Source organism: Piliocolobus tephrosceles, chromosome 17 (assembly GCF_002776525.5).
Source record: "Piliocolobus tephrosceles isolate RC106 chromosome 17, ASM277652v3, whole genome shotgun sequence".
Classification (NCBI taxonomy): Eukaryota; Metazoa; Chordata; class Mammalia; order Primates; family Cercopithecidae; genus Piliocolobus; species Piliocolobus tephrosceles.
Genome location: NC_045450.1, coordinates 66,314,117 through 66,339,671, shown reverse-complemented (window position 1 = coordinate 66,339,671; position 25,555 = coordinate 66,314,117). Strand labels below are relative to the sequence as shown.

Genomic DNA, 25,555 nt, shown 5'->3' with positions numbered 1-25,555 from the left:
TCCAGCCAGGTAGGGACTAAACCCAGAACGCTCCCCTGGAAACCCAGCGCTGCCCTCCGCATCCACCTGGCGAGGAAGAGAAGAGTGCTCTCACCTTCGCTTGGGCGCTGTGTCGAAGCCAGAGAGTGGTTGGGGCAGGGGCTGCTGCCTCCCTGGGTGTGAGGCAGGGTTAGTTCCGCCTCTCTGACATCATGGAAACGGAGGCCCTCGGAAGGCGGAGGTCTGGGCCAAGCGCTCCCTCCACCCCCGCCCTGGCTCCTGCCTTTGCAGCTGCCTGCCCCACTGCACCCGGCCTGCTTGAGAGACTTTCTAACTGGATGAACTCCTTCGTTAAGTGCTCTGCTCCTTAGGGAGAGCCTAATTTTAGTATCACCGTGCCAGCAGCCAGCTGGGGTGACATGTCACAATCTCTGAGCCACAGTCAGAAAGAGGAGGGGGGAGAGGAGGGTCCCTTGCCGACCGCTAAGGCTCAAACAGAAACCTACAAGCTGCCAGAGCCTCCCTGACCGCGTAGTTTCTGAGCTAGGAATTATCAAGTGGTCTTGGGACGCACTGCTATCAAGGAAATATTTGGGAGACACATTCCATGCCAAGTTGAACAGTTACTTCTGTCGGTGAGGCACAGTGGTGGGACGGGAGGTGGACCTGAGTCGGAAAGATCTGGTTCTTCCTAGAAAGCTTTCACCTTCTGAGCCTTAGGGTCCTGTTCTGTAAGTCAGGCTCGAAAATGACCTGTATCTCTTTCCATCTGTAACCCTTATCCATCCTAGACCCATATGGTCCACTCTATGGAGTCGCATTCAAAAGTCAAGTCCAGCCAAAACAGCCAAGAGTAACAAAAAGGAACACTGAGACTGCATCTGTCTCTTGAAAAACTGAAGGAGATGACGTGTAAAAGCTAGGCCACCACGGCATCCCATCTTCCTCCTCTCCATTATTTTCCCACACCCCATGGTTTTCTGGGGCCTCTGATCCACTCACTGCCACTGGTGTTGCCCCCATGAACTCACACCAAAGACGGTTTTCAGTACCCCCACATCACCCCAAGTCTTTCCCGTCATCTCTCCCTTCTCCTCTCTCTGCTCCTTTCTCCTTCTCTCTAGTTCTCTCATCTACCCACCTGCCTACCTTTCTCTCCTCCTTCCAGCACCCTGGTCTTACTGTTCTTTGCCCATTCACCCATTCCACATCAAGAATTAGAAAGAGATCAGCTCTTCTCCTAGGCCCAGGAGGGCAAAGGAGGCCAAGGCAGCCCAGCATTCCCCAGGCAGCAGGAAGGGAAAGACCAGAAACATTCCCTTGCCAGCCACTGGAGACCCTAAGAGTATGGGAAGAAACGCGTGACAAGTTGTCGGGGGTGAGCGTACACTGAAGAGTAAACATGCTGTTGATATTGATGATGGTGACAGTGACTACTAGCTGAACTTCATTAATGCCAAGATGTACCCAGTCCACTGAGGTGTCTCTGGAACCATAACCAGCCTCCTTCCTAGTTACTGTCAGCCGAAGCCGCCCTATCTTAGTGCTGTGAGCAGGACGTGCTGCCTGAGCAGCACAACGAAATCTGTGCAAAACACAACATGTCTGAAGCAAGAACCCTGCCCGTTCCAGACGATGAATGCTCCTTTGAGCCTTAGAGTCTGTGGTTTCAGTTTGTACCCAGAGAATTGTTTAATTTTTAAAAGACCCTGAAATGATCACACAAAATCCACCATATATCAAGCCCCAAAGCAAACCACAGTGATCCACACCCGTGTCTTCCCACAGCAGACTGCAGACTTGCATGGAGTCTGGGCTGTAAGTGGACTCTTCTGATCAGCTGCACATTATTTACTTTTGAAAGATTAATGACTTCATTCTTTTGGTAAAGATGCATGCTCATTGCAAAAAATCTAAACCATACTGGAAAGCACAAAGAAGAGGATACGTTTTAAAAGGCCTCAAAAATCCCACGACCCAGAAATAGCCACCATTAATATTTTGTGAACATCATTCCAGCAAAGTCTCATTTAAACTTTGCAAAATACAACCAGCCCTGAGGTGGGTGGCTGTGAGTACAACCTCCTGTTCTCCACACACAGACGCCACTCAAGATGCAGAGGCGACCAGTCTGAGGCATAGCAGGGCCCAGTGGGCAATGCTGGCACCAACGCAGCTTCAGAGGCGAGCCCTCGGGGTCGGTGCACCCAGCCTCAGCTCATCCACAGCTCCCCTTCTTCGAGCGGGGAGGACAACAGCTTTTCCCGGAGGGCCCAAGCCCTTGTTTCACAGGCATCCATGGCAGAGTCTGCAGAGGCTATATTCAGAGCCAGAAGGTCCCAGGGCTTGTACCAAGGGCTAACATTTCACAAGGACATACCATGTGCCAGGCACAGTGCTAGCTCTTAGGAGCTTTATCTCACTCAATCCTCACAGTATCCCATGAGTTGGGGGCTTGTCATAGGGAAGACCCTGAGACAAGGGACTGAGCGCAAATGGCTTACTGATTTGAGAGGGACTGGCAGGAAATACTGGTGGGGAGAGTGGGGAAGTGAGACAGGGAAGAGAAGACGATCAATAAACGGGGCATTGTCAAGCACATGATATGGGCAATGAGGGCTCACTCCTGCTGGGGGCTCTAGGGGACAGTGCAGATCACACTCACAGCTGACGGTCCTAAAGAGTGAAGGAGCCGGCCATTTGTCCATCAGTTCCCTAAACTCCTCAGGGATTTTTTTTTTTTTTTTTTTTTTTTTTCTGAGACAGTCTTGTTCTGTCACTCAGGCTGGAGTGTAGTGGTGGGATCTCGGCTCACTGACATCTCCCAGCTCCCGGGTTCAAGTGATTCTCCTGCCTCAGCCTCCAAAGTAACTGGGATTATAGGTGTGCACCACCATGATCAGCTAATTTTTGTATTTTTAGTAGAGATGGGGTTCACCATGTTGGCCAGGCTGGTCTTGAACTCCTGATCTCAAGACCCGCCCACCTCGGCCTCCCAAAGTGGTGGGATTACAGGCGAGAGCCACCACGCCAGGCCAACTCTTCAGGGCTTCTGACTGCCCTGTGCCCAGGCCAGAGTGATCCCAGAGCCAGCAAAAAGCATGCACTCGCGCAGGGTCACAGGTGTTCATGGTGAGCAGCCTGCAGCCCTCACGTGATGCTGAGGGGGTGGCCAGCTGCAGCTTTTGCCAGAGGACTGTTGGTTTCTCTGTGCACAGAAGCCTATCATGGCCCCGAGAGGTGAAGCAGCTAGAAAGGGACAATTCAGGAGTGAAAACTGGCTCTGGCCACTGCAAAGCTCTTTCCATTACATCAGTGAGGGCCAGCAGGGTCGGGTGGAGAGGATATCAGACTTGCCAAGAGATCCTGAAGGAGGTGTCAAGCATGCTTGGTGGCATAGGAACAAGATCCAGAAACAAGCCCATGAGGCTCTGAGAGTGGAGGCCAGGTAACCGGGTGGTGGTGGAAATGGCAGGGAGAGGGTGGGCTACAGCGTTGTGGGTGCGGGCTGCAGGCAGGCCCCTGTTCCTAGAAGAGGCTCTGAGCCCCAGGTCAGGGTGGTCACAGGGATGAGGGAGACTTGTCCAGGATCAACAGGGCCCTGTCCCCCCTCCCTAGGTGACAAATTAGCATGCCTCATCCCAGGAACTCTGATGAGCTCATCAGGTGATGAATCATGGTGGAGCTGGGACAGGGACGCCTCCGGAATCCCCGCTCCAGGCTCCCTGGAGGCTGGCCCTCAGCTTTGCAATATGGTCTTCCTGCTGAGCGCACTTTGCCAGGTGGGGTGGGTGGCCTGGTGGTTTGTCTAGCATGGACCCCACAGGCCACTGGATTCCTCTGAAGTGGGAAGTACACAGGGGCCTTGGAACTGTTCTGTGGCTGGGCACATGACCTGGTGTTTTCACTGAAAGGGGCTGACTTAGAGCAGGGTTGGTGAACTACAGCATGCGGGTGAAACCCAGCCTCCTGCCTGTTTTTGTTTGATGAAACCAAGAATGCTCTCATAAACTGTAGGAGTTATGACGGAAAATAAACACAGAAGATGCAACAGAAATCGAATGTGGCCCACAAAGCTCCAAATATTTGCTATCTGGCCCTTTACAGAAAAAAGTTTGCCAAGCTCTGGCTTTAAAAGTCAAACTCCAGCCTAGGAGTAAGCGTGCAAAAAAAGACGCTCAACGTCATTAGCCCTCAGGAAAACGCAAGCTAAAACCATGAAGAGATACCACTTCGCCCTATGAGCATGGCTGTAATAGAAAAAGACAGACAATGCCAAGTGCTGGCAAAGGTGTGGAGAAACTGGGAATCTTGTGTGTTGCTGGTGGGAAGGTAAACCAGTACAGCCACCGTGGAAAATCATTTGAAAGTGTCTTAAAACATTATACATAAATTTATCATACGACCCAGCAATTTTGTTCCTAGAAATCTACCCAAGAGAAAGAGAAACAAACTCCAAAGACACGCCCAAGAATGTCCATAGCAGCATTCTTCACAGAAACAGCTTAAATTCAACAACTGATGAATGGATAAACAAAATGTGGTATAGCCATTCAACCAAACAGTATTTGGCAATAAAAAGAATTGAATTACCCATACGCTGCAAGACGGATGCACCTCATAACCACTACGCTAAGGGAAAGAAACCAGACACAAAAGACATATTGTATGATTTCTCTTATGTGAAATGTCTAGAAAAGGCAATTTTATAGAGACAGAAAGTGGAACATTCATTGCCTGGGGCACGGAACGGGAATGAGACTGCAAACAAGCATCAGGGCATCTTTCAAGATGGTGGAAATGTTCTAAAATTTAATTGTGGTGGCAGTTGTACAACTTCAATAAATTTACTAAAATCACTGAATTGTATACTCACAGTGGGTGAATTTTATGGTATGTGGATTCTATTTCAATAAAGCCTTTTTTAAAGAATGTTATCCTAGGGAGGCAGTCATCAGATAAAACCAAAGGCAGTATGGCTCAGCGGCAAAGAGGATAGGCTTCACGAGCAGTCTCCATATCAAATCTAAGCTCTACTTCATCCATCCACCCATCCATCATCCACCCACCTACCTACCGTTCACCCACACATCCATCCACCTGCCCAACCACCCATCCATCCCTTCATCCATCTATCTACCCACCCATCCATCCACTCACCATCCATCCATCCATCCACCCACCCACCCACCCATGCACCCACCCACTAATCCATCTACTCATTCATTCATCCATCTACTTATCCAACCAACCATTCACCTACCCACCCAACGATCCACCCACCCAACTATCCACCCGCCCACCCATCCATCCTTCACCCACCTCACCATCCATTATCACCCACCTCACCATCCATTCATCACCCATCTACCATCCATACTTCCATCACTCAGTCATCCCTCTATTCACCATTCCATCCAATCATCCATGAAGATCTACTAAGATGTGCCAAGCACTACGTTCAGTACTAAGGATAACTGTGGTGAACAAAGCAGACAAGCCCCGGTGCTCATGAAACTTACAGTCTATTACTTGCATCAGTTTCCTTGTCTGCAAATCAGCATAAGAATAACTACTGTCAAAGGCTTGCTGTGACTATTCCATGAGATAATACATAAAACACTTAGCTCAGTTCCTGGCTAAGCAGCAGCTCTGATTGTTATCACCTACCAAGTTCTGTAAAGGAGTAGTCCGGGGAGGCAGAACTCAGGAGGGCTCCCCACATCCGAGCCCAAGCCCCACCAGCCAGCAGCAAGCAGAGACAGCAGGTAGAGCCTCCTGCTTCCCGTCTGGCAGAGTCGGCCACTCCAGCGCTGTCCTCACCCTCTCTGCTTGTCAAGGAAGGGACGTTACCTGGGCAACACTTGCCATCACTGTGGCAACTGTTCTCCCGGCAGAGGCAAGCACATACGCCAGGGTTCTCAGGCCAGGGAAAGCAGAGCCTGTTGCTCCTCCACGGGAGACAAGTCGTCAGCAGGAACGTGCCCCTTGCCAGGAGAGGAGTGACTAAGAATGCACTGGAAGCACGTCGCGCCAGGCAGGGGCTGCTGCTCTGCTGCTCGCCGCAGCCTCTGGGGCTCGCGCGCGTACACACACAAGCACGCATGCTCCCCACCACCTGTCGTGAAGGGAGGACGCTGCATGGGCGCACCCATGGAACTGCAGAGTGGAGGAGGACCCCACAGGGAAACATGAGCCAGGGAGGAGCCAGCCCGGTTTTGAAAACTTTTTCCAGTGCAGGTCCTAGAGCTGAGCTGCCTAGTCCAGAAGCTACAAGCCGCAGGTGACTACTCACACTGAACTTCATTAAAATGAAATACAACCACAAATCCAGCACCTCGATCGCATCGTAACATTATTCGATAATACTCATAACTGGACTCAGTAGCCAGCTGTGTCTAGTGGTGACTGTAATGGCGCAGATAGAGAACGTTTTCATCATCACAGAATGCTCTGTCGGGCAGTGCTATCCTAAAGCCTTGGTGTCCCTGTCACCACGCCCCCGGGGCGCCAGGAGCATGCATGTTTGCCTCTTCCCGTCATTGCTGAGGTCTAGTATGTGTGTGGCACTGCGTTCGGCCAGAGGAAAGGGCCGTGCCTACCTCCTCTCATGGGAGACTCCCCTCTCCAAGCCCCCATCTCACTGGGACCCCACCTTGGAATTTTCTCAAAAGGTCTACCAAGGTGCAATGTCCCCAGTTGTGCCTTGCACACCCAGGGAGAACGACTGGCTGGTTATCTTCTCTGGCTTCCCTGATTCAAGACTCGCTATGGCTGCAGATGCTAAGCGTGTAGGAAATAATTTGCTATCTCCAGCAAGCCACGGCTTCCGGGAGGACTGGACACTTGCAAGGTAGCATTGTTGGCCTTCTCGAGTCCTCCAGAATAGCTTCCCTTTAATCCTGTGAGCATCAGAGACTGTCATGCTACCTTCAGATATAACGCAGGCCTCATGAGTGTTACCCCCAAACTGCGCTTCTGGCCGCCAAGTCTTCACCATCACCTAAAACCAGCTCACAACCTCTCAGCTCCCTGCTGGTGCACCCCCCACAGAGACACTCTGGGTCAAACACAGCGCCCTGGCCTCATTCCCCAAGCCTGCTAGCCCACACAATCCACGTCACGAAATCAGCCTTGGTGCTTTGGCTACAATTTCCCAGGGAAGGAGGCAGCACTGTTCCAATTATCTGTGCACATTTCCAGGGAAACACATGGGCGCCAGGACCACGATGACTGGAGGGCATCTGTGATCTAATTGTGGAGTATAAAACGACGAGAAGATACTACACTTCACTAGAAAGTGACACCCCCAAAATCTCATTCTTAAAGAAATACTGTAAATGTGTGTTTTGTTTGTTTTTGTTATAGGTCAGAGCTTTAGGGTCAACGGTGCTTCTGGGATTAGATTGAATACTATTTTTTTTCTCTCTGATTGGGATTCTTTTCTTGCCCCAGGCATGGTAGGGACAACCCCAGTGCCTCTGGGAATCACACAGGGGCTTTACCAGTCACAGCCCATCACTCTGGTCCGAGAAACCAGGCTCTCTGAGGGACCAGGGGACTGCCATCACTATACACACATACATATAGATTTACTTCATTGAGGAAAAATTCACATACCATAAAATTAACCATTTACTTTATTTATTTATTTACTTTTTGAGACGGAATCTCGCTCTGTCACCCAGGCAGTGGCATGATCTCGGCTCACTGCCAGTTCTGCCTCCTGGGTTCAAGCGATTCTCCTGCCTCAGCCTCCGGAGTAGCTGGGACTACAGGCGCCTGCCACCACACCCGGCTGATTTTTGTATTTTCAGTAGAGATGGCATTTCACACCATGTTGGCCAGGCTGGTCTCGAACTCCTGACCTCAGATGATCCGCCACCTTGGCCTCCTAAAGTGCTGGGATTACAGGCGTGAGCCACTGCACCCGGCCACCATTAACCCTTTTACAGTGAATAGTTCAGTGGCATTTAGCACACTGTTGTGTAACCACCACCACTATTTCCAAAACTTTTCCATCACTTTCAAGGAAACCTTTTTAAGCTGTTACTTCCTATTATACTCTCCCCCATCCCCTGGGCAACCACCAATCTGCTTTCTGTCCCTGGATTCCCCTATTCTGAACACTGCATATATATGGAATCATATACTATGTGTCCTTTTGTGACCACGATGAGGCCTGGGAATCTGCATTAAGCAGCTTCCAGGTGAGACAGATGTCCCCGAGCCCTCTAAGCAGCAAGGTTCTCACCCATATGCCTCACTTCCTCTCCTCTACTAGGTGGACGTGTGACAGAGGAGAGGAGGGGTTCACACCTTGCACACGTCACACTGCTGGTGTTGTGGGTGGAACCATGTCTGCCAAAACCGTTGTGGGTTAAAATGTGTCTTCCACTGCACATACATCACACACGATGTGGCCTTTTGTTCACTTAGCATAACAAGGTTCATCCAGCTGTGGCAGCTGTCAGTGCTTCACCCCTTTCCATGACTAGCAGTTCACTGCATGGAGATGCTGCAATTTATTTCTCTTCCTTCCTCTCTCTGTCTTTCTGTCTCTCTCTCTCTCTCTCTCTCTTTTTCTTTCTTTGTTTCTCGAGATGGAGACTCGCTCTGTCACCCAGGCTGGAGTGCAGTGGTGCAATCCCAACTCACTGCAAACTCTGCCTCCCAGGTTCAAGCAATTCTCCTGCCTCAGCCTCCCAAGTAGCTGGGACTACAGGCACCCGCCACCACTCCTGGCTAATTTTTACATTTTTAGTAGAGACAGGGTTTCGCCATGTTGTCCAGGCTGGGGGTCTCAAACTCCTGACCTCGGGTGAGCCACCGTACCCGGCGGATATAGTGTAATTTCTTTGTTAATCCACTGATGAACTCTTGGGTTGTCTCCACCGTAGGCTATCACAAATAGTGCTGCTATGCACATATATTGTTGCTTTTTGCCCTGCCCCTGTGCCTCAACTGCACTGAATCAGTTTAAGTTTTGCCACAGGACAGCACAGGGTGTAAGGGGTCTTTTAGGGGACCCCGATTTACCCCACAGAATTACTGAACTCTGTTACTTGCTGGTCCAACTAATTCAAAGATGAATTAAGCAATGCTTACCTTTCAGGACTCATGTTTTCTAGGTGGGTGGAGGGACGCCTACTCTGAGTGGGGCACTGTCTCTATGGAGGGGCGGGGAGTGGGGGAAATGATACAGAGATAAGACAAACCAGCCCCTGCACACTCCCAGTCTGGCTGAAGGGTGAGGCAGGGCACAGAACATTCTAACGAAACTACTCATTACAGTCATAATGGCTACTGCGCATCAAGTGCTGACATTTTCCGAGAACAACAACCATGCATACTGGGTTGTGATGAATGACGAGTGACAAGATAGTGGAAAAGCCATCGCTTCTGGAGGGCACTCCAGGCCAGGTCCTGTGCTAAGCACTTTGTATAAATACATTTTAAATCATCCCAGCCACTCAATGAGGTGAGTGGTATAATATAAGTCCCATTTTACAGATGAGAACATCGAGGCTGAGAGAGGTAAGTCATGCATTTACTAAGAGCCAGGCAGAATTGGGATCCAGGTCTAGCTCTGGATCCTGAGCACCTGGCCATCATGCTACTCTGAGAGGCAAACCTGAGCACTTTCTACGCCTTGATCAATGCTTCTGCTGCCTTTAAATCAGAGAGTTGAGCCTTACCTCCTCGGCTTCCCAGCAGCAGTTGCAGACTGGTGTAGTTGGGTGCCCAGTGGGCACCTGCCTGAAAAGCTGGCTCCGGGGGAGATGGGCAATTTGTTTGCAAGAGGGGAAAACGCCTGGGCACTGAGTGCCCCTGGGCACCTAGGCACTCAGCCCCAAGTGCCCACCAGTGGTGGCCTCCAGTGGTCAATGCTGCTTCCAAGGAAACAAACAGTGGGAACTCAGGCGGGCATCCTGCGCCACTGTCTCTGCGGCATCGGCTGGTTGCCTAGGTAACCACGTGCCTGGTTGTTGAGGAGATGAGCTGGCCTTGTTGTCAGGCTCCCAGCTGAGTACCACATCCTACCTGGCTCTTCAGGCCAGCTGCGCTGTGGGCAAAATCCAATCATCACGTGGATGTGTTTGAGCACATTAAAAAAAAATTCTATGTAGCTGTTTTCCTCGCTGAGCTAGGAGCTCCTTAGGGGCAGGGATGACGTGTCACCTGTTCCTTCGATATGTTGGATGGTGACTGCAGCCACCCAGGGAAGGTGCTCTCGGTGTTTGTTGCAGGTAGAACAGGCAGTGGGGAGAATGAAAATTGGCATTGATGGCTAACATGCGTCAGGTGCTGCTTTAGGCCAGGCCCTGCACCAAATCCTTTCACCTACCCTGCAACTCTCAAACATTCATGTGGACAGGAATTGCCTGGGGGTCTGGTTACCATGCAGATTCCAGCTCAGTAGAGCTGGGCAAGGCCTGGGAATCTGCATTTAAGCAGCTTCCAGGTGAGACATGTTTCTGAGCCCTCTAAGCAGCAAGGTTATCACCTACACGCCTCATTTCATGGTGGACATGCTGCAGAGGAGAGGAGGGACTCATACCTTGCCCAGGTCACACAGCTGGTGTTGTCTGTGTCTGCCCAAAACATATGCCCAAGTCCTAAGCCCAGTATCTGTGACTATGACTTTCTTTGGAAATGGGGTCTTTGCAGACATAATCAAGTTAAGATGAGGTCACACTGGATTCGAGTTGGCCCTAAATCCAATGACTGGCGTCGTTATAAAAAGGCCATGTGCGCGCACACACACACACACACACACACACACACGCTCCAGAGAGACCTCCATGTATGGAGGCAGAGCCTGGATGCCAAGGCGCATCAAGGATTGCTGGAGACCATCAGAAGCTGGGCGAGGCCAGGAAAAGACCCTCCCCTAGAGTCTCAGAAGCAATGTGGCCCTGCTGACACCTTGATTTTGGACATCTGGCCCCAGAATTGTATGAGAACAAATATTTATGGCTTTAAGCAACACAATTTATGGAAATTTGTCACAGCAGCTGCTGGAAGCCCAGACATCTATAAGGAGCAAGCAAGGACTGACCCCAGGACGCCTGGTCCCAGTCACTCTGCCATCTTACTGCAGTGATTCGAGCTGAGCCATCCAGCCCCTCATTTCACAGAGGGCAGCAGGGCCCTCTGCAACTACGGTTGGGAAGGTGTGAGCTGTGTTTGGAACTGGTTGGGTTTTCTTTCCCTGGGGCATTGCGGGGGCCTGATTCCTCTCCTGTTCTTGCTGCATCAGGGGACGGAAAAGCTGACTTTTACCCTAAGGCCCGCCCCCAGCCCATTACCCGATTGCATAAGCCCTGGCCCTGCCCTGTGTCAGACACAGCACATCTGGGCACCTGCATCATCAGTGAGGTCAGAGGGAGCCACCTGGGGACCCGGGAGGCTACGGGAGGAACTTCCAGGAGAATTCAGGCAGGGACGTCAGCATGGGGCTCGCACAGGGTCCCTGGCAAAGAGGAGCTGTCGGGGAGGATTCCGGCCCTGAGCTGTCCTCTCACACAAAGTCGCACATCAGCCGACACCAGCAGCCACCATCAGGCCAGCCAACAGCCCAGGGCTTCCTATGTACTGGGCCCCGTGCTGATGTGTGCCCCAGATGACTCTGTCAGACAGAGTTCTTGACCCTGGCTACACATTAAAACCCCCTGAGGGGCTTAGAATTCCAAGAACGGAGTCCAACCCCAGGCCAATCCCATCAGACTGGTGTTGGGTGTGGGCGGAACCTACGCATCAGGACTTTTTTGAGCGCCGGTATATTTAAAAGTACACTTGCACACCCATATTCATAGCAGCGTCATTCATAACAGCCAAAAGGCAGCGGCAACCCAGGTCCACCAATGGATAAAGAGAGACATAAGGTGTGGTCTACCCATTCACTGCAGCATTATTCTGCCTTAAAAAGGAAGGAAATCCTGATGCACGCCACACTCTGAATGAACCCTGGGACATGAGGCTGAGATAAGGCAGCCACCAAAGGCCAAATCTTACGTGATTCCACGCATATGGGGGCCCCTAGAGTAGACAAATTCTTAAGAGACAGAAAGCAGAATGGTGGATGCCAGGGGCTGGGGGAGGGGGTAATAGGGACAGAGTTTCCATCTGGGAAGAGGAGAAAGTTCTGGAGTCAGATGGTGGTGATGGCAGCACAGCAACGTGAATGAACCACTGAACTGCCACCTAATCATACTTCAAATGATGCCTCATGCATATTTCACCGCACTAAACAAGAGAATATTTAAGATCTCCAGGTGATCTGAATGTGGCACAGCTAGGGGTCAACAGGTGGGACCCCCATGCTACAGACTCGAGGACCACAACACACAGAGGAAAAGGTAACCCACCCCAGGTCACAGCCGGCCTGTAGGAACCAGGACTCTGGCTCAGGGTCACCCCCTGGTCCTGAGCTCTGGTCCTTGAAGGGACTGAGCCGCACACACAGGAACAATCCTGGACTCGCCCTTGGCATTCTGGAAAGGCTCTCTGGTCTTCACGTGGCCCTAACCCCAGCGGGGGCTGTTTCTCCAGGAAACCTGAGTGCAGTGGAAAACCAGCCTGCACGGGTAGGCCAGGTGTGGGGTGGGCCTGGCGAAGTGCATTTCCTCATGGACTAGAACTGACGCCCCTCTTTCAGAATTCTAAAACTCAACACAGCCAGACCGCCCCTCCCGTCCTCCTGGGTTCCCTGCTCTGAGGCTGACCCGAGGCTGTGCGGACAGGAGGCACCTCCCTCGTTCCCACAGGAGGCTGAACTGGGGCAGGAACACCCAGTTCAGCGGTTTTAAAGTTAAGATTCTGAACAGGCTGTAGAAGGAGGGAGAGGGGAAAACATTCTCCTGTGCAGGCAGAAGCCCTCCAAGGAGGAGGGAGACGGGGGAGAGGAGGACAAGGGGAGGGATGAGAGGTGACAGAAGGGACAATAAGGAGAGTCACCTCGGGCATGTTATGCTCTGGCTGTGATGAGGACGGGCCAGTTTCTCAGTGTTCCCTAATCAAATCCCAGGCACCGTCCCCTCGGAGAGTCCCGTGCAGGCGGGGGTGGGCCGAGAGCTGTGGGATCTTCTCCTGCCCGTGCATGTGTCAAGACGCCCTGGGGGGAGGGCTGTGCCCGGAGACACGTTCCCTAAGAGAGGGAAACTCTTGCCTGGGTCATGAGGTGACACGTGGCCCCAGAGAAGGTATGTCCACAACAAACCCCTGCCATCTGTGAATGCAACGTCCCAAGTTTGGGATCTTGAGATGGGGAGATCACGTTGGACCCACGGTATAACGTGGGTCCTGAATTCAGTGACAAGGGTCCCCAGAAAGGATACAAAGGACAGACAGAGGAGGCACAGGCCATGTGACCACGCAGGCAGACACTGCAGTGAGGCGGCCACAAGCCAAGTCAAGTGCTAGGGTCTGAATGTATCTTCACAAAATTCACTGTTGAAACCTAATCCCCAGTGTGGGCGTGTTAGGACATGGGGCCTCAGGGAGGTGCTTAGGTCATGAGGGTGCAGCCCTCACGAATGGGGTCAGTGCCCTTAGAAAACAGGCCCGAGGGAGCTCCCTCGCCCCTTCCCGTGTGAGACTCGGCGAGAAGGCATCCTCTGTGACGCAGGAGGCGAGCCCTCACCAATCTACCTTGACGGTGGACTTCTGTCTTTCAGATCCCGGAGAAACGCATTTCTGTTGCTTAGAAGCCACCCAGTTTAGAGGGTATTTTGTTATAGCAGCCTGAACAGGCCTAGACACCAAGGAATCCCTGGAGCCACCCAAACCTACAAGAGGTAAGACTTGGAAGGAACCCCCGGAGGGTGCACGGCCCTGCAGAACTGGAGAGAGAAGTGTGTGCTGTTTCACGGGAGCCCTGGGACACTGACCCCACCGGAAACACCACGGCAGGGAAATTCCAGGCTTCCCTGTCCGCTCCGGCCTTTGCCTCCACAGTGGCCCAGCCCCAGCTGCTACCAAATGCCATCACCAGTGCCCTGGGGAGGGGCTGCACGGTCTCCCGCTCTGATCGCAGCTCTGCAGGGACATTGGCAGGTCCCAGCCCCATGCTCAGCATGCCAGCACTTACTCCCTCACCAGTCTCTGCTCACTCTATGACCTATGGGCCAGCTGCCTCCCCCACCAGCCTGCACACTCCTGGGAGCTCAGAGGCTCAAGCAAGCCGTGTTTTTGCTCGCAGACATGTGCATCACCACAAAAGAGAGTCAGGCAGATCTACACTTGAATTTCTTTTCTGCTCCTTATGAGCTGTGCGGCCTTAGGCAAACTATATCACCTCTCTGAACCTTAGTTTCCTCATCTGTAAAATGGGGATAATAGTAGCATTTGCATCCTGGAGCTGTTGGAAGAATTAAATGTCACATTTCAGGCTTGATAAACGACACCTATTGAGTTCAGTAGGACACTGACTAAAGACAGTTAATGTCTTTAAAAAAAATAAAGGTGACTAGCTGGGCGCAGTGGCTCACAACTGTAACCCCAGCACTTTGGGTGGCTGAGGCAAGCAGATCACCTGAGGTCAGTAGTTTGAGACCTCCCTTATGTTTTTGTTCCTAAGAACTGGTAGCTGCAGACCCTGTGCCTGTCAGGTCTGTAGATGGTTGGGTCCCCACTTCATTAGCTTGGTCAACATGGTGAAACCCCATCTCTACTAAAACTGCAAAAAAAAAATTAGCTGGGCATGGTGGCACGCACCTGTAATCGCAGCTACTTGGGAGGCTGAGGCAGGAGAATTGCTTGAACCCAGGAGGCAGAGGTTGCAGTGGGCCAAGATTGCGCCATTGCACTCTAGCCTGGGTGACAAGAGTGAAACTCCGTCTCACCAAAAAAAAAAAAAAAAAGGTGACCAGAAACCCCCTAAATGTCCATTAAAAGAGAAGTGTGTACACCGTGGTCCCCACAGTGCAACAACACACACAAAGCAGTTAAAAAGAAGGAAGAAGGGTTACAAGATCTGCCATGGATTCCATCTGCACGACACGCTGTTACGTACAGAAGCAAATACATGTATAAATCTATGCTGACGTGCACATATATATGATCTAATTCACGGGGCTTCAGGGGGATGGAGGGTGAGGACCAAGTCCGGCTGGTGACAGCTGTCTTCTTTGGAGAAGGAAGTGGCTTGGGGGAGGACCAACGGGTAGGGCTCAGCTTTATCTGCAATGTTTCAAATTATTGCAGGAAGCCATTCATGTGTTGTACATTCAAAGAGAAATAAAGGAAAAAACTCTTCAAAGATTTCAGAAATTGGGATCATGGTCGTGGTATTGTATCCTTCCCCAGATTTCTTAAATTGGTCTGAATCCCATATTGTTTTTTTTTTTTTTGAGACAAAGTTTCACTCTGTCACCCAGGTTGGAATGCAGTGGCGCAATCTTGGCTCATTGCAACCTCTGCCCCCGGGTTCAAGCGATTCTCATGCCTCAGCCTCCCTAGTAGCTGGGATTACAGGTGCCTGCCACCACACCCAGCTAATTTGTATTATTAGTAGAGATGGGGCTTCACCACATTGACCAGGCTGGTCTTGAACTCCTGACCTCAGGTGAGCCGCCTGCCTCAGCCTCCCAAAGTGCTGGGATTACAGGCATGAGCCACCATGCCTGGTCGGAATCTGATATTCTCAAAGAGAACTGGAAGGCATCTGAGATCTTACTACTTTTGACTTTTCAGTGGTCTAGTAGATGGATAATCCGAGTTTTGAAATGCATGTTCTTTGAAAAATTCAGAATAATACAGAGGACAAGAATTAAAGCATGGAGAGCTCACGGCCCGCACACTTGTATCACGGTGCACGCGTGTGCACGCACACACACCCACAACCCAGTTAAACACACACACTCACACACACACCCAGCCCAATGTAAAAATGCACATAAGTTTCAGCTGCATCATACATGCTGGCTTTCTTATTTTTAACCTCACCTCTGCCCTCCCTCCCGCCACCCCCTGAATCCACGCTAACTCCATGCTCACCATGTGAGCTCCGAAAATTTGAGACCATGTTATATATCGGGGTCCAGAAACCATTTTCCTAAGAGCCAGATAATAATAGTCTAGGCTCTGCGGGTCATGCCATCTCTGTTGCCGCCAGCGTAACACCACAGCAGGAATGGGCAGAGCTGTGTCCCCCTCCCCCAAATGGGCAGAGCTGTCCCCGCCACCCTGAAAACCCCTTATTTATAAAAACAGGCGCTGGGCCAGACCATTTGCAGACCCTTGACGTCTATCATTTCATCTCTTTCTCCACGTTCACGTTTAATCAAATACAAATATATATTATATATTTGTCTGGCAACAGACTTTCAACGGCAAAAACTGCAATTACTTTTGCACCAACCCAATCCAGACAGGTTTTGTGGGGTCCTCATTTCATTTTACACAAATGGCATTGCACAATACTTACGTCTGCATCTGGCTTTTCCCTCCTAACACCTGGTGGGTGTTACTCCAGATCAATTTGTATCGATTTTCCCAGTCTGTGTGCTTTTCCCCACTTCAAGGGTCACTAAGCAGAGGTAGGATGTACCTTCAAAAAAGTAAAATGAAGCCAACCAAATCCTTCCCCGACTCTGCTCTGTGTGCCGATCCTTCTCAGGGTCTTTCTGACAGAGCCACCAGCTTGGCCTCCTGAACCTCGGTAACTGGCCCTCCCCTCTTGACCAAGGCCAGCCCCAGAGTGAAAGAGGAATTTGCACCCAATAAAGACTAGAGGGTGGGGGTGGGGAACACCTCTTATTAATCATTAATATAAGGTGGCATTTTCAGGGCATTTGCAGAAAACAACCCTGATTAATTGCAACCCACCAAATACATAAAAATTGCAAATACTGTACCAGAGCCTGCTCCTCCTCTGTGGTGTGGGAGGCGGGCAGCCCCAGGCCCTTCTGAAATACAGTGAGGGACACCACAGGCTGTTTCCTTTGGGCCCGATAAAGGGAACTCTCTCTGTCCCAAATAAGGATTTCCCTTGCCAGGTCTCAAGACAGCAGCATCTCTATGGGGGCCTCTGTTGTTTGTTTTACTAAGAACTTTATCTAGTGCTTGCAGCACTTCAAAGGACATCTGATCTGTTCACGGCTTTGTTTGGAAGCCTCCATCCTTCCCGGCTGCCTCCTCTGGGTGGGAGTCACCGGTGCCTGCTACAAAGGGCCTTAATTTATGAGAATCCTGGAGAAGGATCCTGTTCTTTAATAAATTAATGTTCAGTAAGTCTCTAATGTGAGTTTCAAGCCAGGTAATGCTGTCATGATTGAATATAGGAGAAGGCGCATTTCTGCCTTCCCTGGGGAGGCGGCTCCCCCTTGTGCAGAGGACTCTACTCACCCAGAGAAGCCCAACGTCCTAGGAGCGTGAGTTCGATGGTGTTCACCACAGTGAATTCTAAGTGACCTGCACAAACGGAGGGGATTCTGGCAGAGTGACCCAAAAGCTATGGACACGTTTAGTCATCCATGCTTGATCTCAGGCTGTGAGAAACCCAGTAAGAAGGTGAAATGGTTACAGAAGGAGGCTTCTGACTCTGGGTCTGAATTCCGGCTTGGATGCACGAGAAGGTTAATCTGAGAGTTAGACTCGTGTCCATACAATGGAGATATAAAACCCAGGGACACTGCGCAGCCTGAAGAAAATAATGAAGATAGCCGGGCGCGGTGGCTCACGCCTGTAATCCCAGCACTTTGGGAGGCCGAGACGGGCGGATCACGAGGTCAGGAGATTGAGACCATCCTGGCTAACACAGTGAAACCCTGTCTCTACTAAAAATACAAAAAAACTGGCCGGTCGAGGTGGCGGGCGCCTGTAGTCCCAGCTACTCGGGAGGCTGAGGCAGGAGAATGGCGTGAACCCGGGAGGCGGAGCTTGCAGCAAGCTGAGATCGCGCCACTGCACTCCAGCCTAGGGGCAGAGTCAGACTCCGTCTCAAAAAAAAAAAAAGAAAATAATGAAGATAAAGCAGAGAGAAAACAGTAGGCCCTCAGTAGAGGTTTATTGTTCTTTCCCCTTTCTTCACACTACCGCAGTGGTTCTCAAACGCTGGAGTGCCTCACAGTCCCCCGGAGGATGTGTTAAAATAATTTGCTGCTCTCATCCTGCCACCTCAGAGTTTGTGAAACTGAAGACTGGCATTTCTAGAGAGTTCCCAGGTGATGCAGATACTGCCGGTCTTGGGACTTCACTCTGAAAACCACTGAGCTACTGGTTCAAAATCCCCAGGTCTGCAGTGGCCAGGACGCCTAGGATGATAAGAACCCTCTTGGATGGAAGACTGGTTGCAGACTTGAAGTCTCAAAAGTCAACAGACATGATGAATGGTCTGCCTGAGTCTGTTTCTGCCCCCAGCTGGTGTCAGGCTGGCCCCTGATCTCTGGGGTGTGCTTTCTAAGGTCCCTGTACTCCTGGACAGAGGTCAGGTTCAGCCCAGTCTTCCAAATGGAATGGTCCAAGCATGTGCCAGCTCCCGCTGGAAACAAACCACCCTGGCCTTCTGCTGCCACGTGCCAGCAGGCTCCATTAGGAGTGACCTCAGTTTCTCCGAAAGGGGGTCTCTGTCCCTCTCAAGGGTTTCCGCGAAATAGTCTGTTAGTTCTGAGAGTGCAGCAGGGTGCTCCGGGGAGCAGAATGTGGGCAACAGCCCCCAGGGCCCTAGTTGTTCTGGCATCATCTCGCGGTCAATTAGCCTCTCTCCCAAACACCTTCCCTTCCAGACTTAGCCGGCTGTCGCGCTGGGTATTTTCTGATCATCCCCCGGTGGAGCAAGGGCCTAATTCCTCTGTGGGGACAAGCACTGCTCTTTTTAGAGTCTCTGTTTGGCCTCGTCTCTGAGCCAACAGGCCAGCAGGTGGGAGCCCTGGAGGCCGACAAAAGAACGGCAGGCCACCTCCCTCTTCCAGGGTGGACACCGTGTGCCACGAGTGCAGATTAGCATCCCAGCTCAGACGCCTCCACTGCCCACCACTGGCGGCGAAAGCGACCCACTGCAGACGCCCGTGGAACAAAAGATCTTGCTCATCAAGACGCTACCTCCCGTTTATGTTTTAAAAACTTGTCTTCAAAGGGCGAGAAAAAGAAAAACATAAAATTCTGCCTTAAAGGGCAAAAAACAAGTTCACCCACAAACCGTTTACATGAAAAACTTCCTTGTATGGCTCGATGACTCATCAGCCTCATCAAAGCCTGCGCTGGATGACACACGAACGCTCGGGTCCCCCCTTCCTTGCCCAGAAGAAACGATGACAACCCACAAACGCCACTTCTTCCTTGGTAGTTTGGGAAGCCGCTGTAATGCATCATTTCTGAGGCTCAGGAAAGACCTTTACACAGAAGGTGGGGGTGGGGGGTCTTGAACGTCCCAAAGCCCAAGGCTGGCCCTTATGTAGAGCTGAGGAAGCCCTGGCCACGGACAGGAGAGTGCAAGGGAAGGCTCGGTGACCCAGGCACATGGTGCAAACCTGGCACCTCCACTTCCCAGCTCTGCAGCCAGGGGCAGCTCACTCCACCCTGGTCCCTGGGGTGTACTTCTGGGCTTCCGGGTTCGGGGGCAGCGAAGCCTGGGCAGCAAACCACCTTGTACTGCCACTGGCCTGTGGATAGTAGATGCTCAACAAACCTCTCCTTCCCGTCAGAAACTCAGTCTCCCTATGTGTATGACAGCATTTTCCTAAAGGATCTAAAGTTCCATCCACCTTAAACTCTGCCTGAAGAGAAGACTATGAAACTGGAAAAGAAAATGGCATGGATTTGTGTGCTACTGCAGGACACCGCTGCAACATATATTGAGGAGTATGGAATGGAACAGCGTGTATGATAAAATCTGTGTGGTGTTTACAAAGGAATATTCATAAGCACTTTCTGACAAGCCCCGTGCAGCCGCTAACAGTGACTGCCTGGGGGAAAATGGACTTGAAGGAGTGGAGGCCAACTTTTCATTTTATACCTTTCTATACTTTTTAGGACTACCACCTATGCACACGCATTTTATTTTTCTTAAACGTTCGCAGAGGATGTCTGGCAGGACAAGGAGCTGGCTGGTAAGGGGCGTGAGGAGATTTTCTGGGTGATGGAGATACAGGCGGCGGTTACTCAGGTGAATACAACAGTCCGAACTCCCTCACACTCAACAGTCAGGGCATTACATTTTGTTACATGTACATAATAGCTTGATTTTTTTAAATTTAAAAGAGGTTAAGAGAGATTTATGGATAGGGGGACTTTTCTTAGTTCTCTTTGTCCTTTTCGGGATTCTAAAAAACTTAATAAATGCCAGTTTTTAAATGTCTTGCGTCTTAGGGCTCTTGCACACTGCTGGTGCAAGCATACACTGGTGCAACCACTTTGCAAAACTGCAGGGCAGCGTCAGTGAATGACAATTCAGCCCCCAAGCATACACTCAACAGGACCGTGGACACACACTCACCAAAAGATGTACACTAGAGCGTTTACAATGGCCCATTCGTAACAGCCCTAAACTGGAAAGACCTATCCAGAGAACGAACAAGTTAACAGAGTCTAAGCACACAACAGAACACCACCCAGCAAAGTGAATGGACAAATTGTTGCTACACACAACACAGATAAATCACAAGAAGCCAGTCTCAAAAGAGTTCAGAGTGTCTGAGTCCATTTAGATAAAGCTCAAGTATATGCGAAGCTCATCTACGCTGCTAGAAGTCAGGATAGCAGTGGCTGCCCACGGTGGGGAGGCGGGGCCCAGGTGAATGGCAACTCTTTTTGATATGTACACTTTTCTAGATGTATTTTATCCTTCAATGAGAAGTTTATTTCAAAAACGTCCTGTGTCTCTTCCAAAGACAGCTCCAGCTGGGCAAAGTGGCAGCTCTGTGGGCTCGAACGGAAGAGGACAAAAGACCTATCGTCCCGTCCCCTGGGTTCAATTCCCAGCCCTGCCTGTCTCTAGCTGTGTGATCCCGGACAGGCCTCTCTGCTTACTCAGCTCCTCCTTCAAGACAGGCCTAACCAAATTTTGAGAAGATTTCACAAGATAACACATAGAAAAGCCCCCAGCAGAGCTCCTGACCCTAGTAGGTGCCTAATAATTGTTTTTCTCTCCCTCTGCTGTAATGAAAGCCCTCAAGGGCATGGGCTCTCCTTCCCAAGGCTCTTGGCCCTCTGTCACTTGTCAGTTTCAATCCCTGAAGCAGCCCTGGTTACTAGTTATGGGGTCCCTGATGACCCACTGTGGGGCTTGGGCTGTGGCTGGGAGACGCTGGTGACTGTGGCCCTCGCAAGGGACCGGCAGCCTGGCCCGAAAAGGTTTCCCCATTCGGATTGAACACGTGCACAAAGAGGCTGCTGGGCTGGACTCGATTCCCCTCCGTAGGGGCCTTGAAGGCCTTTGCTTGCTCACCAGCCGCACCTCCTGCTGAGGGCCCCTCCTGCAGTCTTGGAGTGGGCTGGGCCCCCTGCCTCTGGGGAATGCCCCTCCTTTCACAGTTCCCCACTGAATCCCTTTGATCCCCTCTTAAGAGGTCACAAAGCCCTCTTTGACTGAGTGCCAGAAATTAATCTGGATAGAATTCCTGCCTTTTCAACCTGGATGAAGCAGGCAGGTGGCTGGGCCTGGAAGAGGACTGAGGCTGACTCCCGCCCATCCTCGCCCCCTCCCCTGTTCTGCTTCCTTCTCGGAGGGTAGGACCCTCCAAGAATGGACCCACGGTGCCTGCCTGGAAGCTCCACGGAAGCTTCCATGAGCAAGTCCTACGGAGGCACAGTCAGAGCCAGTGGCACTGACCCGGCCTCCAGTAGCACTCGCCCCACAGGCCTGGGCAGTCACTCACGCAGGACGGAGGACACTTTCACTGCCTCTGTCAACTGGGTGGCCTGGCAGGGGCTATGCTGAGAAGAGCTCTGCCTCAGGGCAAAGCATGTGGTGGCTGATGGGTGATGCCCACCCTGGGCTCACGAGTTGGTGGCCTGCGTGCCACACATGTGCCTCCGTCTTCTGCAGTCCTGTCTCCTAGCACCCTCCGGCACCAAGAGCCTGTTTCCCTCTGTGTCCTTGTTCATCAGAGAAGAAGAATGAATGTTCTGAGTGGGTACCACATGGCGGGTGCTATTCTAAATACTGAACAGCTATGAACCCATTTACTCCCCGTAAGAACCCAGTGAGCTTGGTTTCATTTGATTCAAGAGGCCCAGAGACGAAAGTGACTAGTCCAGCGTCACACAGCCAGTAGGAGGTGGATCAGGGTTGGAACCTGGGCGGTCTGGCCCTGAAGCACTGTAGAAAGTATTATTTTGGGAGCAAAGAGATAATAGGTGGTGAAAGCCACCCAAAAATATCCTCCTCTCTGGCCCAGTAACCACTTCTAGAAATCTGCCCTAAACAAGTAATTCAAATAAAGTGAAAGCTGAGATACGCGACAGTCACGGCTGCATTATCTATAATTGAGGAAAGCTGGGAACGACCCAAATGGCGACCACAGAGGAGCCCTTTCGTAAAGGGCACCAGCCTCTTCGTGGACGATTATGCAGCCATTAGGAAGCCTCCCCTGGGACCTGTGGCACGGCCCTGGGACGTCTGAGCTGCCATGACTTGGTGAGGCTCACAGGACTGTCCATGTGCCTGGCCACAGCTGCCAAAATGGCCGCGTGAAGATGGATGCAGCCTCGGAGGAGAACTGCAAGGTCAGAACTGGCAGGAGCCGGGGGCACTGACCTTGATGTGATCGTAAAAAGGTAGAAAAGGAGACAGAGAGGGAGGAAGGTGACCAAGACGGGGTTAGATGGGCAACACCGAGGTGGGGTGGGGTTCAAGGGCAACGTCTTCCCTCGAGACCAAGGGACGAGCTGGGCTAGAGGGGACAGGCCCAGCCAGGCGCCACCTATGAGAGTGATGCTGTGGAGCGAGGGAGTCAGGGGCAAGGTCAGATCTGGGCTTCCAAACCTCAAGTTTAAAGTCAGGGGACACAGCGGCCAGTGTGTTTGGGGAAGATGTGGAAGCAGGTCAGTCCTGAGTTTGACACCAGGCCAGGGAGACGTGGTCTGACAGTGGCTGTGCTGATGTCGTGCAAGACAGGATGAGGCAATCAGCTCTTCTCCACGAGAAACAGGGGTTTGCCCAGTTAGAGGTCAATTCACATTCCCTTCTTTTTTTTTTTTTTTTTTTTTTTAGCACAGTTTCACTCTGTTGCCCAGGCTGGAGTGTAGTGGCACCATCTCGGCTCACTGCAACCTCTGCCTCCCAGGTCCAAGTGATTCTCATGCTTCAGCCTCCTGAGTAGCTGGGACTACGGGCCTGAGCCACCAAGCCCGGCTAATTTTTGTATTTTTAGTAGAGACGGGGTTTCACCATGTTGGCCAGGCTGGTCTCGAACTCCTGACCTCAAGTGATCTGCCTGCCTCAGCCTCCCAAAGTGCTGGGATTATAGGTGTGAGCCACTGCATCCAGCCAATTCACATAATCCTAATGGTGATGGGAGACTTAGGGAAAAATGGAAAGCTCTCATGCAAGCCTCAGGCACCAGAAACACCCAGGCTCTACCCAGATGTGCCACGAGAACAGGTGGGAGCTAGGGTGCTGCTCCCAAGTGCACATCAGGTGTGAGCGTGTGTCTGTGTACATGCGTGCAGGTGCAGTGGGGAGCCACACTCCCCGTGGCTAAAGTCCCAGGTTCTGGACTCACTCAGACTTCTGTTCAAATCTCAGGTAAGCCACTGAATAGCTGTGTGACCTTGAGTGAGTGATTTAACCTCAGCCTCAGTTTCCACATCTGTACAATGGGAGAACAGGAGAAACAGGCACCTCCTCAGGGCTGTGAGGATTCGCCAAGCTGAGTAAGTGAGGCACTGGCACACGCCCGGCACAGGAGTAAGTGTGCATCATGGCTCGGGGACCAGCTGCAGCCTTGTGCTGAGGCCTTGGGGTGCAACTGGGGGCTTGGCTTGGGCTGGATGAAGACTTGGGGGATGTGAGCTTGGGAAGGAATTTGCAGCCTGGTGGAGAGAGCGCCTGGGGCCACATCTCTAGGACACTAGGAGTGGCTCTTCTCCAGGGAGGCTGCCATGACCAGGAGGTGACTTAGGGGAGCTGGGCTCCAGGAGGAAGGTCAGAGCCAGGCGTGACAGCCCCCACTGGTGGCCTGGTCCGGAGCCTCAGGCTTTCCGCTTTCCTAGGGATCCCACCGTCTAGCATGGCCCTCGGTGAGGGGCCAGGGGAGGCATCAGCTCAAGGGTCCTGTGTCATTCTGACCTGGTCCCCCGGGGCTTTCCCCTGCACTGGGATGTGGGTGGTGGATCCCGCCCCGCTGAGGGCGCAGCAGGTGGGGAGACGACCCAGGCCCTGCCCTCGGCTTCCGGCCAGGTGGGCTTCACCTCTCTGAGCCCCAGGCACTGTGCCTTGGTGCTGGGGACTGTGAGGGTGGCGGTCCCCCAGGGCCAGCTCCCAACACAGAACATGGAACAGACTCATTCCCGAGGCGCCGCAGCCACTCATGAGGTGGAAGCGAGATCATGACCCTCGCTGGGAGGCATGTGGCTTTGGCACCATCCTTTATCCTCATCCTGTATCCCCTTGGACTCTCAGTCCCCTCCGCTATGAGATGGGGGAGGGATGTGGACCCTGCAGAACTGCTTCCGGGCTCAAAGGAGCACAGGGGCACATAGTGCTGGACACAGGGGATGCTCCATGGCCAGGCCCAGGCAGAGACAATCCTGAGGGCGGGCTTCCCACCCACCCCAGCCCTCACAGGCCATGAGTCAGCCAGGACCACCAGCAGGGGCTGGAAGGGGCTGCCGGGGAGAGGGGCTGAGCCAGCTGCTCCCACCATGTCGGACCCACTCGGAGACACACTGATGATGGCGCATGAGAGGCTCCCACGCGTGGGCTCCTACCAGGATCCCTTCTGCCTGCTGCACGAACAACAGAGCCTTCGATCCTCACACGGCCCAGTAACGAGACGCCAGCATCATCCCCATTCCACAGAGGAGAAAACTGAGGCCCAAATAAACACACTCCAAACCAGCACACTCACAGTCTCCCCACAGGCCACACACACACTCACACACATATAAAACAGTCACTCCACATGCCACGTACACACACTCATAAAATAGTCACCTCATATGCCACACACACACATTCATCAAAGTCACCCTATATGCCACACACACCACACACACACTCACAGTCACCCCCACACACCACACGCACACACACACACACATAAAATAGTCACCCCACAGGCCACACACACACACACATTCATAAAATAGTCACCCCACAGGCCACACCCACACATTCAGAAAACAGTCACCCCATATGCCCCCCCTCCACACACACACACATTCATAAAATAGTCACCCATATGCCACATACACACCACACACACACTCACAGTCACCCCCACACACCACACACACACACATACATAACATAGTCACCCCACAGGCCACACACACACACACATTCATAAAATAGTCACCCCATAGGCCACACACATACACCACACACACAGTCACCCCCACACACCACACACACACACACACACAGTCACCCCACACCCCCCTCACACACATAAAATAGTCACCCCATAGG

The 25,555-nt window shown here is 51.9% G+C and overlaps 1 protein-coding gene across 3 annotated transcripts in view; it reads right to left on the bottom strand.

The window, feature by feature from the left end:
• Positions 1–25,555, bottom strand: part of CMIP (c-Maf inducing protein) — a 273,367-nt gene that overhangs the window by 70,294 nt on the left and 177,518 nt on the right. The window contains exon 1 of one of the 3 annotated variants that reach the window (XM_026447271.1): positions 16,839–16,893. The exons of the other annotated variants lie outside the window; for them this stretch is intronic. The gene's annotated coding sequence lies outside the window, so the exon portion shown is untranslated. Of the gene's footprint in view, positions 1–16,838; positions 16,894–25,555 lie in introns of those variants that run through there. 3 annotated transcript variants of the gene reach the window in all.